Source organism: Nicotiana attenuata, unplaced genomic scaffold, assembly GCF_001879085.1.
Source record: "Nicotiana attenuata strain UT unplaced genomic scaffold, NIATTr2, whole genome shotgun sequence".
Taxonomy (NCBI): Eukaryota; Viridiplantae; Streptophyta; class Magnoliopsida; order Solanales; family Solanaceae; genus Nicotiana; species Nicotiana attenuata.
The window spans coordinates 152,983-168,054 of record NW_017671328.1 but is presented as its reverse complement, the minus strand read 5'-3'; positions in this window follow the sequence as shown (position 1 = coordinate 168,054).

The window sequence follows — 15,072 nt, the reverse complement described above, 5'->3', positions numbered from 1 at the left end:
AACAAACGTTTCAGCAATCATGCCTTCCAGCTACTATCCATCTTCAATCATATAGAACTGACTGCTATGTTGCAAAAGAAAAGAGTTACACCCATCTAGTGATTATCCATCCAGTTATGAACATGAAACATCATAATTCCCAGTTGTAAATTGTAGGAAGTAATTAAAAATATAAATAACCCAAGGAAAATTAATTGACTTACAATCTAGTGGAATACGCCTCCAACCTTCACCCTTCTTACGCTTTTCGCCATATCTCCGCATCCATAGGGAGCTAATAAAATTATACGAACTCTACCAAACAAGACGAACATCGTCACAAAATGAATTGTAGATGTGAAAAATAAAATCCTAGAATTTAGACGGAGGCAAGAAAAAGAAAACAGAACAGATCTGCGTCCTAAAGCAGGATGTTACACCCCATATTTTCGTACTTAAAAGTAAGCCATAAGTAAATTGATGAAAGCTCGAAAATGAGATATTACATCCGGTATTTTCGTATGTTAAAGTTTCGTCTTTAGTTAATCGACGTAAGTACGGGAATGAGATTATTTTGAGATTTTAAGCATTATGCTATTTGAAACAAGTGATGAGTAAATTCTTGAAGGTGAGAGGGTAAGCAAATCGAAGAAAATGAATATCATCGACGTTTGACATTTTGGGATAAAATACGGCCCGAGCTAAAATACCCGGTATTTGTGAACTAGTGCCATAGAAGGTACCACATGACCATGATAGTGAGGTGTATATAAGGTATGTTAAAAGTGAGTAGTATTTTAAGTAATCTGAAATAATTCTTAATTATGTGGGTAATTGGTTAATTATTGTATTAATGCGAAATTACCAAGTTAATTAAAAAATTGATAATTAATTAAGGTGTTGATGGATAAGCCTTAAAGGCCCCCAACGTGGCAGCAAGTTTGGCCAAATTAGTGACTCTTAAAGTCACAAAGAAAGGTGGCACATTTTGGAGGAACTCTTAGGCTAAGTCATCACCTAGTTATTCTTTCTTTAATTAGAATTGTTTAAACAAGATTAATACTACATATAACCAAATCATGTTTCGTTGGCATTTCACAACTCCAACACTTCAGCAAAATTCAAACAAAAGTTTGCATGCTAATTCTTAGTAACGCAACTTTATGCAAACAAAATCTCTTAGCATCTTAGCAACGTGAGATGTTGCAATTTTAAGGGAGTACGGTGCAATCTTTCGCAAGAATATCAAATGGATTTTTCCCTACTCCGATCTTGCCGTTATGTATTTGTTGCAATTGACGTATATTAGAGGGATTGTCAAGAGAATCGGCTCAGGTATGTTAAGACTATTCCTTCTTTCTTTTTGGCACGATCCATACGATACAAACGAAATGAGCAAATGCACAACTTCGATAAATGACTCTATTCATAGAAGTATTAGAGGTGCCTATGTTCTTGATTTTCCATGTGTCTTATTATTACATCTTCTGTTCATGGGTCTTTGAAAAATACATAAGTTGAAAAAAAGGTTTATTTCATGATATTACTCAAAGGCATAATGATCGTATGACATTTCGAGAGATTTTATTAACGTACTTCTCATGCATTACATTTATTTATGCATGTACATTGACCCATGACCAGATGGTGTTATATACGCGTATATATGTATATTATATGTATATGGAATATGGTAAAAGGTTACAGCGTTATATACGTACTACCACATGATTAGCTGGTATACGTTGATGATTTGCCCACAGTGGCCGAGATGATGTGATGGGATGCGCTCAGATGTAAGAATTCAATTTCCTAAACTCTATCTTATTCATAATACGACGATGACTACATCTAGAAAGACGGTTGGTAAGGGATTGAATGCGGTTATGGAAGAGTTGAGTCAGAGGGACTCGATTTTGCATCATGCTTATGATGAGTAAATGTGAGGTCTTTAGCAGACCATGTGTGTGCTAAGACGTATAAGATTCCTGATAAGGAGCCTTAAGGCAAGAATATCTATCCACCCATATGGTAAAAAGCAACGAGAGAATCAGAAGGTACAAGTAAAATAAGTAAAAGAAGCGAGATGAAGAAGGGTACGAGGCACCCAATCAATGAAGATTAATAGTATTTAGAATTCAAGCAGAGAAAGATAAGCAATCCGAGTCACTTTCAACAGCAACAAAGATATCTACAATTAGCTACACCCATCTCAATTATGCCCCATAGAAGCTAAAAGATATGTCTTAAGAGAAGGACGGTATATCAGGATCCGGTTGGGGTTAGGGTAACCCAAAATGGTGGATGGATTGGTAGTGTTAGTTGACATTTCCGAAGGATAGTGCAAACGTGGTAACGGATCTCCTTGTGAGACACCTAGATGGTGCACTCCAAAATAGTACAGCTAGATATGAGTGCTATAAAGATAGGCACTAGAAGCGTGGAAAGGATAAATATTATCTTAGTATGGCTCCCGTCCCTGGTAGAGAGATAATTCTAGGCAACCCGAAGAACCAGTGGATGGAGTAAGGGGAGCTAAAAGAAAAAGAACGTCTTGTTAAGGTTTTCAGAATAGAGTGATAGACAGAAATATTAGTAAGGAAATAAGAAAAGAGTTAATGAAACATTATGAGTAAAATGTGATACATGGATGACAACGGTAGAAAAAAATTGATGACAATATTACAGAGTCTATAGTAAAGTAAAGAAAGAGACGAGAGGTGATAGGCCTTGAGACAACAAGAGAGTATAGGCCATAAAGTCGTATCCTCATTTCAAGAAATAAGTTCGTGATGCTAACATGATACCAGAAGAAAAAGTTAGACCCTAGAGTAATAGAAATCAGTATGGACTGGCGAAAAAGATAAACTTAACATGAATTAGGGACTGAGTAATTTGATGATGGTCGGCATCATGAGAACTTCATATTGTGTTTCGACAATAATAGAATGGACCATAGAAGAAGATTCATGAGAAATTTAGAGAATGGTTATTCAGGAAGACGCTTCCTTATAGCAAGCAATGTGAGCAAAGTTAAGCTTAAGGGACTGTATGTGCCAGTTACACTAGGTGTCTCCCTCGTGAGTAAGGAAGTTTGTTATCCTTGGTACAGAAGCATTACTACAATACGAGTAAGGTTCATCGGTGATGTGAAAGGACGGAAAAGATGAAGAGGTAAAATATCTATAGGTAGATCGTTGTAGCACTAATTCTTAGTACTCCCCTAAATAGGGCAAATGGAGTGATAAGGTATTAAGTCTGAATTAAGTGGTTGTAGTAATTATGGAACGGGAAAGGAAGAATGCGATAAAATGAGGAAGGAATGAGATTTCACTTATCCAAATCCAATTGATATGCTACGATTCCAAAACGTTATACAAGCACGACGTCAAGGAGAGGAAGTAAGGGTTCCTACCTGGGATGTTATTGATAAATAAGGAGCCAGTGCGAGACATAAGTTAAGACAAACGAAATAACCCAAGAAATATTACGCGGAATATTGATATAATAATGGGCCAACGAGTAGTTAGTAGTTGATTCAGGAAGAGCCTAGTTATGGCTAGACAAGAGGATAAAGACAAATCAACAAATCGTGCAAGATAAACATAGTGAACCCCTAACATGGAAATTCAGCCTCGCAGTTATGACATTGTAATACTGGAAAAATATTCAGATAGGAGTTGGGTAGTTAAAGGCCCCGTATGAGTGTTATAGAAATAAAAGAGAGTCCCACTAGGAAGACAATCAAAACTTCAGTTCAGAAGCAACCGTACGAGCACATGAGTGTGGAGGTAAGTTACTAAGGATAATTATAGGTGAATACGAACATCAAAAACTCGCAGCTTTACAAGAGTCAGAGGGTCCTCCCTAAGTACTACAATGAAAGACTAGCTGAGGAAATAAGGAAGAAGGCTGGTAACTTGAAGGAGAAATGGCCATGTAAAAATAGTCTCACTACAAAATTGTATGCACTCCAAAAGAAAGTGGTAACCTATTGTGGCTAACGAACGGGAAGAAAAAAAATGAAAAGTAATAATCGAGATCATATGAGTTGCACAAAAAATTCCGACATGCGTGGGAACTAAGATAAGCTAAGTATGCACGTAACAAGGGGGCAGAAATACCAAGAAAGGTAATAGCTCACGTTTAAAAAAAGCTGAGAAGGAACGAAAGGAATTATTCAATCAATGGTCCAGAGTTAGTTACGTTATGAACGCACTTAAGAGTTCGGAGTTTTATCCATGCAGCATATATGTTGTCAATCATACAGCCGTAGAAGACTTCGATATAAGTTAAAAGAAAGAATTGGGTCCATGTCATAGACGGAGGGTTGAATTGTTAAAAGATTGTATCATGGATCCATAACGCCCATGAAAGGCTAAAGTAATAACTAATACTAGGAGTCGCAGATCGGAAGATAGCTTAAGCCTACATAAAGGTTGATCAGAGGGAAGAGGAAAATAAAGAGTTACATCAACTAAGTAAATCAGGAGTCTGATTATTAGACCCAGAAAATTATAGGAATCGTGATTGAGAATAGAGTAGGATCACCCTTAATATCAGAAGTACAAGAGAGATAGTAAAACAACCATATTCTTTAACGACTCTACGATAAAGCCAGTTAGAAGAGTACCGGCCTTATAAAAAGTCAGTATGAAGCTCCCACCCTATTGTATATGCACCAGAGGTGCAAATATTATAGTAGAACTTCAAGTTGTGGATGCGAATTATACCTATGTGGAAGGGAGGTCATAAAGAGATAGAAGATGTGATGCGAGATTTTAAGGTAAGTAAGATAAAGGTAGACAACGTACAAGATACTCAAAAGTAGAAAGTTGCGAATAGATTATACTTCAGATAAAAGGTTGGAAGCGCGGGGATTCAGTATCCAGGAATGAAAGCGGCATCGTTAGTGGCATGTCTTCCAGCCTACAGTTTCTAGGTATCAAGGAGCCTAATTAAGAAAGTAAAGAAGAGTTAGAGACGATGTGATGTATCGCTTGATATTCCAGAATGACATAAGGAAATTTATGATGGAATCAAGTTGAAAGGTTGCGAGTAATATAGATAGATGTGTAATCGCAAGCTATTGTATGGTAAAGTGACAAGGTTCTAGAAGACATGAGTAAGGATAAGAAAGGGCGAGTGAGAAGGCGACGAGAATGGATAAGTTCTCAGGATTAAGCCCTGAAAACAAGAGAGCTAATGGTTTCTCTAAGTTATAGAAAGCTCAGTATGGCCGGAATGAACTCAAAGGAGTCTAAGACTAGTAACATCTAGAAGAGATGGAATGCTTCCCTGGTAGTAGAATGAGGGTGTAACTATGATAAATAAAGGATGGCATTTGAGCCTTCGATTGAGTAATGATTTGAAGAAGAAAGGAAAGGGATTTCATGAAATGTATAGGATTAAAATACCCACGTAAGATGAATCCCATGTGAAATACGGTTATGATAGCATGGTATCGCCCCAGGTGGATCAGTCTAACCATTTCAGATATTCCCCGATCAGACGTAAGCCCTAGTGATTACGTAAGGAGTTTCAAGTTATCAGTGGTAGATTGTAGATCAATATTGAGGTGAATCAACAATGGATGGATAAAAGATACAAAGTATGAGATGAGATTTGGCCATAAGATGAGCAGTAATGAATAAGCATTAATGGACTTAGATTTATACATATAGGATAAACAACATGAGTAACCTGGAGTTTGGTAGCAGACTTCAGTAACAATAAATCGAAGTAATAGTTAAAGGTATAGTATGACCTACTTAGATGTAGTAAAGCTAATGACGCCCAGAGGGATAGCTTGCCATAATTTTGTATGAGATTGGCTAAAAGCCGGAGGAAAGAGGAGAGAAGAGTCGCATTGGCGCACTTACAAGGTCAGAATTGTACAGGCTGTATGACAGTAACTAGCAACAGTTACAAGATTGGAAAGATTTCGAATACAAGTCATGGTGTGAGAAAGAAGCCTAGGGGGGGGGGGGGGAAGAATGTCGTAACTTTTGGATTTATTCAAAGAACAATTGCTTAAATGGCAAGAAGAGTATTAAAGTATTCTCAAGAGCTATGAGTTATGAGAATGATAAGTGCATCAGTCAACATTCGAGAACGAATGTTCCAAAGGGGGGGAATGATGTTACACCTCATATTTTTGTACGTAAAAGTGCGCCATAAGTAAATTGATGAAAGCTCAGAAATGAGATATTACATCCTGTATTTTCGTATGTTAAAGTCTCGTCGTAAGTTAATCGACGTAAGTTCGGGAATGAGATTATTTTGAGATTTTAAGCATTATGCTATTTCAAACAAGTGATGAGTAAATTCGTGAAGGTGAGAGGGTAAGCAAATCGAAGAAAATGAATTTCGTCGAAGTTTAACATTTTGGGATAAAATACGACCCGAGCTAAATACCCGATATTTATGGACTAGTGCCATACAAGGTACCACATGACCATGATAGTGAGGTGTATTAGTATGTTAAAAGTGAATGATATTTTAAGTAATTTGATATAATTCTTAATTATGTGGATAATTGGTTAATTATTTGATTAGTGGAAAATTACCAACTTAAATAAGGAATTGATAATTAATTAAGATGTTGATGGATAAACCTTAAAGGCCCCCGACGTGGCAGCAAGTTTGGCCAAATTGGTGACTCTTAAATTCACAAAGAAAGGTGGCACATTTTGGAGGAACTCTTAGGCTAAGTCATCACCTAGTTATCATTTATTTAATTAGAATTGTTTTGTGGATTCCACAAACAAAGATTAATACTACATATAACCAAATCATGTTTCGTTGGCATTCACAACTCCAACACTTCAGCGAAATTCAAACAAAAGTTTGCATGCTAATTCTTAGTAACATGACTTTATGCAAACAAAATCTCTTAGCATCTTAGCAACGCGAGATGTTGCAATTTTAAGGGAGTACGGTGTAATTTTTCGCAAGAATATTATATGGATTATTCCCTATTTTGATCTCGCCGTTACATATCTGTTGCAATTGACATATATTAGAGGGATTGTCAAGAGAATCGGCTCAGGTATGTTAAGGCTATCCCTTCTTTCTTTTGGCATGATCCATACGATACAACCGAAACGAGCAAATGCATAACTTCCATAAATGACCCTATTCATAGAAGTATTAGAGGTGCCTATGTTCTTGAATTCCCACGTGTCTTATTATTACATCTTCTATTCATGGGTCACAGAAAAATACATAAGTTGAAAAAAAAGGTTTATTTTATGATATTACTCAAAGGCATAATGATCTTATGACATTCCGAGAGATTTTGTTGACGTACTTCTCATGCATTACATTCATTTATACATGTACATTGACCCATGACCAAATATCGTTATATACGCATATATATGTATATTATATGTATATGGGATATGGAGAATGGTTACGGCGTTATATACGCACCACCACCTAATCAGCTGGTATACGTTGATGATTTGCCCACAGTGGCCGAGATGATGTGATGGGATGCCCTTAGAGGCTTGATGATGTTATGAACGCATATACCCATGCATGGTATAACATTTTTATGCATATGCATGACATTATAAGTATTAATGATTCATAAAGTTATTCAGACTTACATGTCGAGTATTTTACTCCATGTTTCTCTCATGTCTATTGTTTACTGATTTTCATTCCTTACATACTCGGTACATTATTTGTACTGACGTCCCTTTTCCCCGGGGACGCTCCGTTTCATGCCCGCAGGTGTCGATAGACAGGTTGAGAGTCCTCCAAGTAGGCTATCTAGCAAAAAAAATATTGGTGCGCTCCATTTGCTACGCAGTTGCTTATTTGGTTAGTATGAGTTAGACATGTATTGATTGGTATGTCGGGGCCCTGTCACGGCCTTATGACGTTTATGTACTCTTAGAGGCTTGTAGACATATGTCATGTATATGAAAGATTGTATGGCCTTGTCAGCCTATTTTCAGCGTACGAGTGATCATTTTGGTCTTATAAGCCAGTATGTCATATGTTAAAGTTTGTATTCCCTCATGCTTTACTCCAGTTCATTTACTATGGTAGTATGACATGAAAGAAATGTTATGTTGGTACTCGGTTGAGTAAGGTACTGGGTGCCCGTCGCGGCCCAACGATTTAGGTCGTGACACATATCTTGAGAATATATTTTTATATTTGAAGTGGTACTGAAGCCAAACTTTTTATCATTATATTTGAAGTATTGAACTAGAAGATTACCTCAAAAAGTGTTATACAAATTCACACAACTCCAAAACTGGTAATAGTTCTTAGTCTTAGGAAGATAAAGAAAAAAAAACAGAAGAGAGAAGAGAGAAGAGAAGGGGCGTGGATGGAGGACGAACTAGATGGGGAAAGAACATGTCTTCGCTTTAGTGTTTTATCTGGAAGGACAAAACTCTTTTTATTTGTGAGTTGGCATTGCATCATTAAGGGCATTTATGTGAAATAAAAAATGGGTAGGGTGCTAACATACTACCTTCATGTAGCATGTTCGCAAGACCATATATATGTATATATATACACACACACACACACACACACACACTCTTTCTGTATGTTATATACAAAAAATAAACAAATTTTGTAAACTTTTTCAGCTACCGAATGTAAATAGTTTCAGGTGCAGGCTAAAAGTGAAAAGAGCCTAAAAAAATTATAACTATGTTATATAGTTCAAATAAGAAAAGAATTTATATAAGTTATTTGATTTTAAACTTCTGAATATTACAAATTCATACCTAGTTCAAAATTAAGTGAAGTATATATTATTTGCTTATCATGGATGAGCTTAAATGATGTACTATAGTATGAAGTTGGGCAAGAAGTAAAAAATGATCATATTCAAGAAATGATAGATAATGTGGATATTGATATTATTAGTCGGTTAACCCATTTTTTATCTGTATTGAATATGAGCAGGTTAGATATTTTTTTTGCATTTTTGCTTAACTCATTTTTGACCTGACCCGTCCGTTTGCCGCCCCTTGTCAAAAGCATCAACACAGCTTGACTATAATAATTAGAGAAAATATGATTTTCTACCTCAGTTACCCACATTTAATACATGAAACAAACTTACAGAAGCTACCTCTACCGCAATCCAAAAGAATAGTAGGGCTCTTTTATTATGTGAGGGGTAGTTTAGTGTATTAAGTGGGGGTAGTTTAGTAATTTCAATTGTTCCTCAACTAACCACTTACGGAAGTGGTTATATTAGTTGTTGCTATGTATTCACATTTTCAGTTAACATAGTAATAATAATTGCTCTTCATTCTCTCTACTTTCACTCTCTACGATCTTCCCCAATTGCACATTTCTTCGAGTGCATGTAATAATTGCAGATTGTGTGGATAGATCTCAAATTCTATCATGGTGTCAGAGTAATCGATCCGAATCTAGGACCAAAATTTTGTCATTTCAGTAGGAAGCCATTATTTAGATTGGGCAGCCATGGGAGAAGCAGAAATTCCTCGAATTGACTAATCATCCTCTGTATTTGAGGGAATCAGACAAACCCGGTGTGGAATTGATCAACATAAAGCTCACAGGCCCAGAAAATTATGGTCTGTGGAGCCGAGCCATGGGAACGGTACTGTTGGTGAAAAACAAATCAGGGTTCATAGAGGGGACCTATGTGAAAAGTTCATTCAAAGACGAATTAGCAAATCTGTGGGAAAGATGCAATGCTATGGTGCTATCATGGATAGGAAAAACAGTAGCAGTAGAGCTACAACCTAGCATCATTTATGCCTCAAATGCAGCAAAAGTTTGGAGTGAGTTTAAGGAGCGTTTTGACAAATCAAATTTGACTCAAACATATCGACTGTGGAAGATGATAGGATCGTTGACTGAAGGTACAAATTCAGTCACTACATACTACTCTAAGATGAAGGATCTTTAGGATGAAATGGACTTGTTAGTGGCAGGGTCTGGGTGTGACTGCAAGGAAACAAGACCTTTTATCGAACAATTTAGAAATTTGAGACTCTTACAATTTCTTGTTGGCTTGAATGAAATCTATTGCCATGTGAGGAGCCTAGTATTGCTCAAGACACCAGTGTCAACAGTTAATCAAGAATATACCTTGGTTATACAAAAAGAAAGCCAACGTACTCTTGGAACATGGGAGCCTAACAGTAAACCTTTGACTATGATAGCTGGAAAAAATTAGACATTCACCCAGGGATTTAAGGCAAAGAAATCAGGGTTGATTTGTGAGTTTTGTGGCTACAAAGGTCATCTAAAGAAAAAATGTTATAAGATCATAAGGTATCCTCCGGATTTCAAAAGTAAGAAGAAAGTACACGTACAAGGTGTTAAATCTTATGCTAATGCTGTTTCTACCGAGGCGGGAAATTCTTTAGATACTCAGCCAATACAAGGGAATTTCTTCACAGAAGATAAGTACGAACAATTGTTAAGTCTTCTGAACAAGCAAAGCACATGTGACTGTCACTCGCTTAAGGCAGGTATAACAACATTGTTATCAAATGTTTTTGATTATGAGTGGATATTAGACTCAGGTGCTTCACATCACATTATTTTTCATAAGGAAGTCATGCATGACACTAAGAATTGTAGCTTATAGAATGATAGTGGAGTACAAGTACCTACAGGGAACAAATGCAGAATATTACTTACATGAAGTGTCTCTATACTGGACGATCAAGATTTGAAGGATGTTTTACATGTCCCTAATTTTAAGTTCAACTTATTGTCTGTTTCAATACTGACCAAGGAACTCAGTTGCTGTGCAATGTTCTTCCCTAACTTCTTTGTGCTGCATGGTCTTTACAATGGGAAGGTGATGGGATTGGTAAAGAATCATTTGGACTTTACCTCCTGCAAAAGAGATCAACACCTACAACAGCAGTTGTTACCAATAGTTCAATTATTTAAGCTCTTTGGCATATGAGACTAGGACACCCTTCAATAAAGGCAATGCAGCATATCCACCACTTGAGAACTAAGTGGACACTAGAGTACAACATAGATGTGAAGTATGCCCCATGGATAAGCAAAGCAGGCTGAAAGTTCCATCCAGCAGTCATAAAGCTGTCAGCAGTTTCCAGCTTATTAATGTAGATATATGGGGACCTCATAGAATACCTACATATGACAGGAAATACTACTTTGTTACAGTGGTAAATGATTAAAGTAGATTCACTTGGGTATGTTTGTCGCAATCAAAAAGTGAAGTAATATATTGAAAAACTTCTTTTCCATGGTTAAAAACCAAGTTGGTGTGACTGTTAAAACATTGAGCTCTGATAATGGCACCGAGTTCTTTAATTCTAGTTGCAATGAATTGTTTTCTTCATTAGGAATTGTTCGCCAAAGTAGTTGTCCCTACACACCCCAATAAAATAGGGTGGTAGAGAGGAAGCATAGACATATTCTGGAGGTAGCTAGAGCATTGATGTTTCAAAGTTCAATCCCTACCAGGTTTTTGGGAGAATGTATAAAGACTGCTGTCTATCTACTTAACAAATGGCCCATTTCTATCTTGAAAGGGAAATCACCTCGTGAACTTCAATACAATAAACCACCTAACACCGATCACCTAAGGGTATTTGATTGTCTGTGCTATGCTAGCGATCTACCAAAAAGAGAGAAGTTTAGTCCAAGAGCAAACAAGACTGTGCTGATGGGGTACTCAATAACTCAAAAGGGTTACAAACTTTATGATCTAGAAAGGAAGACCTTTCTGGTTAGCAGGGATGTTAGCTTTAGGGATGATGTGTTCCCATTCAAAAATGCTGAATTGGATTCTTTTGAATTGTTTCCTCAACAGTCAGAGTTAGTGGAATCAGTTCCACCACAGCCATTTCATCTTAATATTCAAGGTGAATCAATATCTCATCTAGAAGGTGATGATGATGATGCTCAACAAATGGCACAGCCTGAGACTTTGCCAGAAGCTGATGAGAGTCAAACTGCAACATCAACTGATGAAGTTTCAATAGAAACATTGACACCGGCTGCAAACTCTCCAAAAAATACCTTGAATGGCATAGAAATTTCACCACAAATGTCACTACATCCACTAGAATCCACTCAACAGCTAGAAGCTCAGGACAATAGTCCATGACACCAGAAAAGGGGGAAGGATCTCCATACGACCCATTTGGTTAAAGGATTATGTGACAACCAAATATACTATTGGTCATTGCTTATATCCTTTGTCCAAGGGGTTGTATTATGGGAATCTAACAATAGGGTACCGGTCCTACTTGAAGGCCTTTTCAGCTTGCGTTGAACCTAGTTCTTTGAAGGAGGCAATTCAAGATATCAGATGGGTAGAAGCTATGCATCAGGAGATACAGGCACTTAAAGACATTAACACTTGGGAGTTGGTTGATTTGCCTATAGGAAATCAATCCATTTGATCTAAATGGGTATACAAAATTAAATATAAAGAAAATGGAAAAGTAGAATGATTCAAGGCTGGTTTAGTTGCCAAAGGATACAACAAAAGGAAGGGCTACATTAACATGGCATTTTCTCACCTGTGGCCAAGATGGTCACAGTGAGACTTGTCATTACCATAGCAACTTCTAAGGGTTGGCCTTTGTATCAGATGGACGTCAATAATGCCTTTCTATAAGGTGACTTATATGAAGAAGTTTACATGAATTTGCCTCAAGGCTTCACCAAATAGGGGGATCACAAGGTATGTAAACTTTTGAAGTCTTTATATGGGCTCAGGCAAGCCTCCAGAAAATGGAATATCAAACTTACTGAAGCTTTGACAGAGAGTGGATATAATCAAAGTGTTTTTTATCCTTCTTTATTCACCAAGAGACAAGGAGATAATTTAGTTGTCATTCTCATCTATGTGGATGATTTGCTAATTACAAGGAGTCATCCAACACTGGTAGAAGATGCCAAAATGAAACTGCACAATCAATTTAAAGTTAAAGACCTTGGTGAGTTTAGGTACTTTCTTGGAATTGCGGTCTTGAGATCCAAAAAGGGGACATTACTTAACCAAAGAAAGTATGCTCTAGAGCTAATCTCTTAAGTTGGCTTGAGTGGATGTAAACCTGCTACAACACCTTTGGAACTTAATAAAAAATTGACCACTATTGATTATGATGTTCATGCCGGGAAGACTAGTGATTTAGAGGTTGAAGACATCACATCCTACCAACAATTGATTGGAAAATCCTGTATCTAACCATCACTAGGCCAGATATTAGCTTTGCAGTTCAAAGTTTGAGCCAATTCATGCAGAGGCCTAAATTATCACACTTGGAGGCAACCTTCATAGTGATCAAATATCTTAAAGGATCTCCTGGTTTGGGGGTGTTACTATCTGCTGGTCCTATTGCCACTTTATCTGCATATTGTGACTCAGACTGGACTTCCTATCCTAACACAAGGAGGTCAATTATAGGATATGTTGTCAAGTTAGGGGAAGCTCTCATTTCATGGAAGTCTAAGAATCATCACACTGTTAGCAGAAGCTCTACAGAGGCTGAATATAGGAGCATGGCAGCAGCAATAGCTGAAGTAACTTGGGTTGTTGATTCGCTAGCTTTTTCGCTAATTGCTCTTATATTTTGATAGAGTTTAATGCCCCATTTGTTGGAATAAATTAGATAATTGTGCTTTGAATGTGTATTATCAGGTTCGAAGTTGTGTGAGAACTTTAGAATTGGAGAATACCAAAATGGGCAAGAAGTCATCACTTTAGAGCTAAAATTAAAGAAATGTTGAAGCAAAAAGACTTTTAGGTAGACCGTTGGACACAGTTTCTCCAACCGCTGGTTACGGTTCAAGAGAAACCTGATGAGTTGAAGAAATGAAGCTTCTGGAATTCGTTATGGTTCAGCTGCATCTCACGATTGACCTCACGGTTGGCCCGACAGGGCAATTTTGTTCACTTTTCGGACTTAGTATAAATAGCTATTTTAAGTCATTCTAGGGCATCTTTTTGGGGAGAATACTTGTGTAGCAGTTGTTGGGATTTCTTCTCGAGGAATTTGGTTGACTTCATCATTGTTCTACACAATCTTTCTTTCCTCTTTGGCTATTATGTTTAGATTTTTATCTCTTTTTGTATTTTTCTTCCTTAATATGTCTAGCTAAGTTTATTAAGCTAGGATTGTGATCCGTAAGTTTGTTTATTTTTTTGGGTTATTATTATTAGTTTTATATTTGCTTAAGCTTTGTGTTATCTAATTACTCCATGCTTTATTGATTGATTTTGTGGTTGCAAACACTAAATTCATGCCTATTTTGCTTGTTCTAACTTGGAAGAGTGGAACTTAGCTTAGGTACAAGGAAATTAGCAAGGAATGAAGTGAGTTAATCACTTGATTAATGAAATCTAACTAGGAATACTGTGACTTGTACTTGGGATAATCAATTATTCATCATTGAGCCTTAGTTGCCTTGGAAGAGCAACTTTGGGTGAAAACCTCTTAAGTGTTGGAAGACATTAAGTTGGTGGAATAGAAATTGAGGCTAAAACACATGCTTAATTAACTAGAATTGAACGTAAATATACCCAAAAGCATAGCCTACACGAAGGGGAAGCAATCCTAGCGCCTTTCTCTTATTTGTTACAACTACATCTTTACTCGCACTCTAAGTGTTTGATAAAATTCCTAGACTAGATTTCATAGTAAGTTTAGAAGTAATTTTACATGTAATTGAACAACCACTCTTTGTTTGAAGATTACATTAAGAATCATTGAGTTTGCAGACATTTGGACACTCTAACACACACCTACTCCTTATGGGATTCGACCCCAACATTTGTTGGGTTTATTATTGCTAACGATCTTGCTACGCTTCCTTTGAAGGAAGCATGATTGGACGCCACCAATTTTTGGAGCTATTGCCGGGGAGTACGGTGTTCTTGTGTTACATTATTATTGTGTGTTTTCTTGAGTTCTTATCGTTTCTTTGTGATACTTTGATTCATGTGTGCTTGTTGTAGGTTACCAATGGCGAACAACAATGACCTTTGTGATTAGCCTCTTGGGGCCATTGGTGAAGATATGCTAGATGAAGAAGCGGCTCTGGTTCAAGGAAACCTGCGTGGTCGAGGTCAAAACCAAC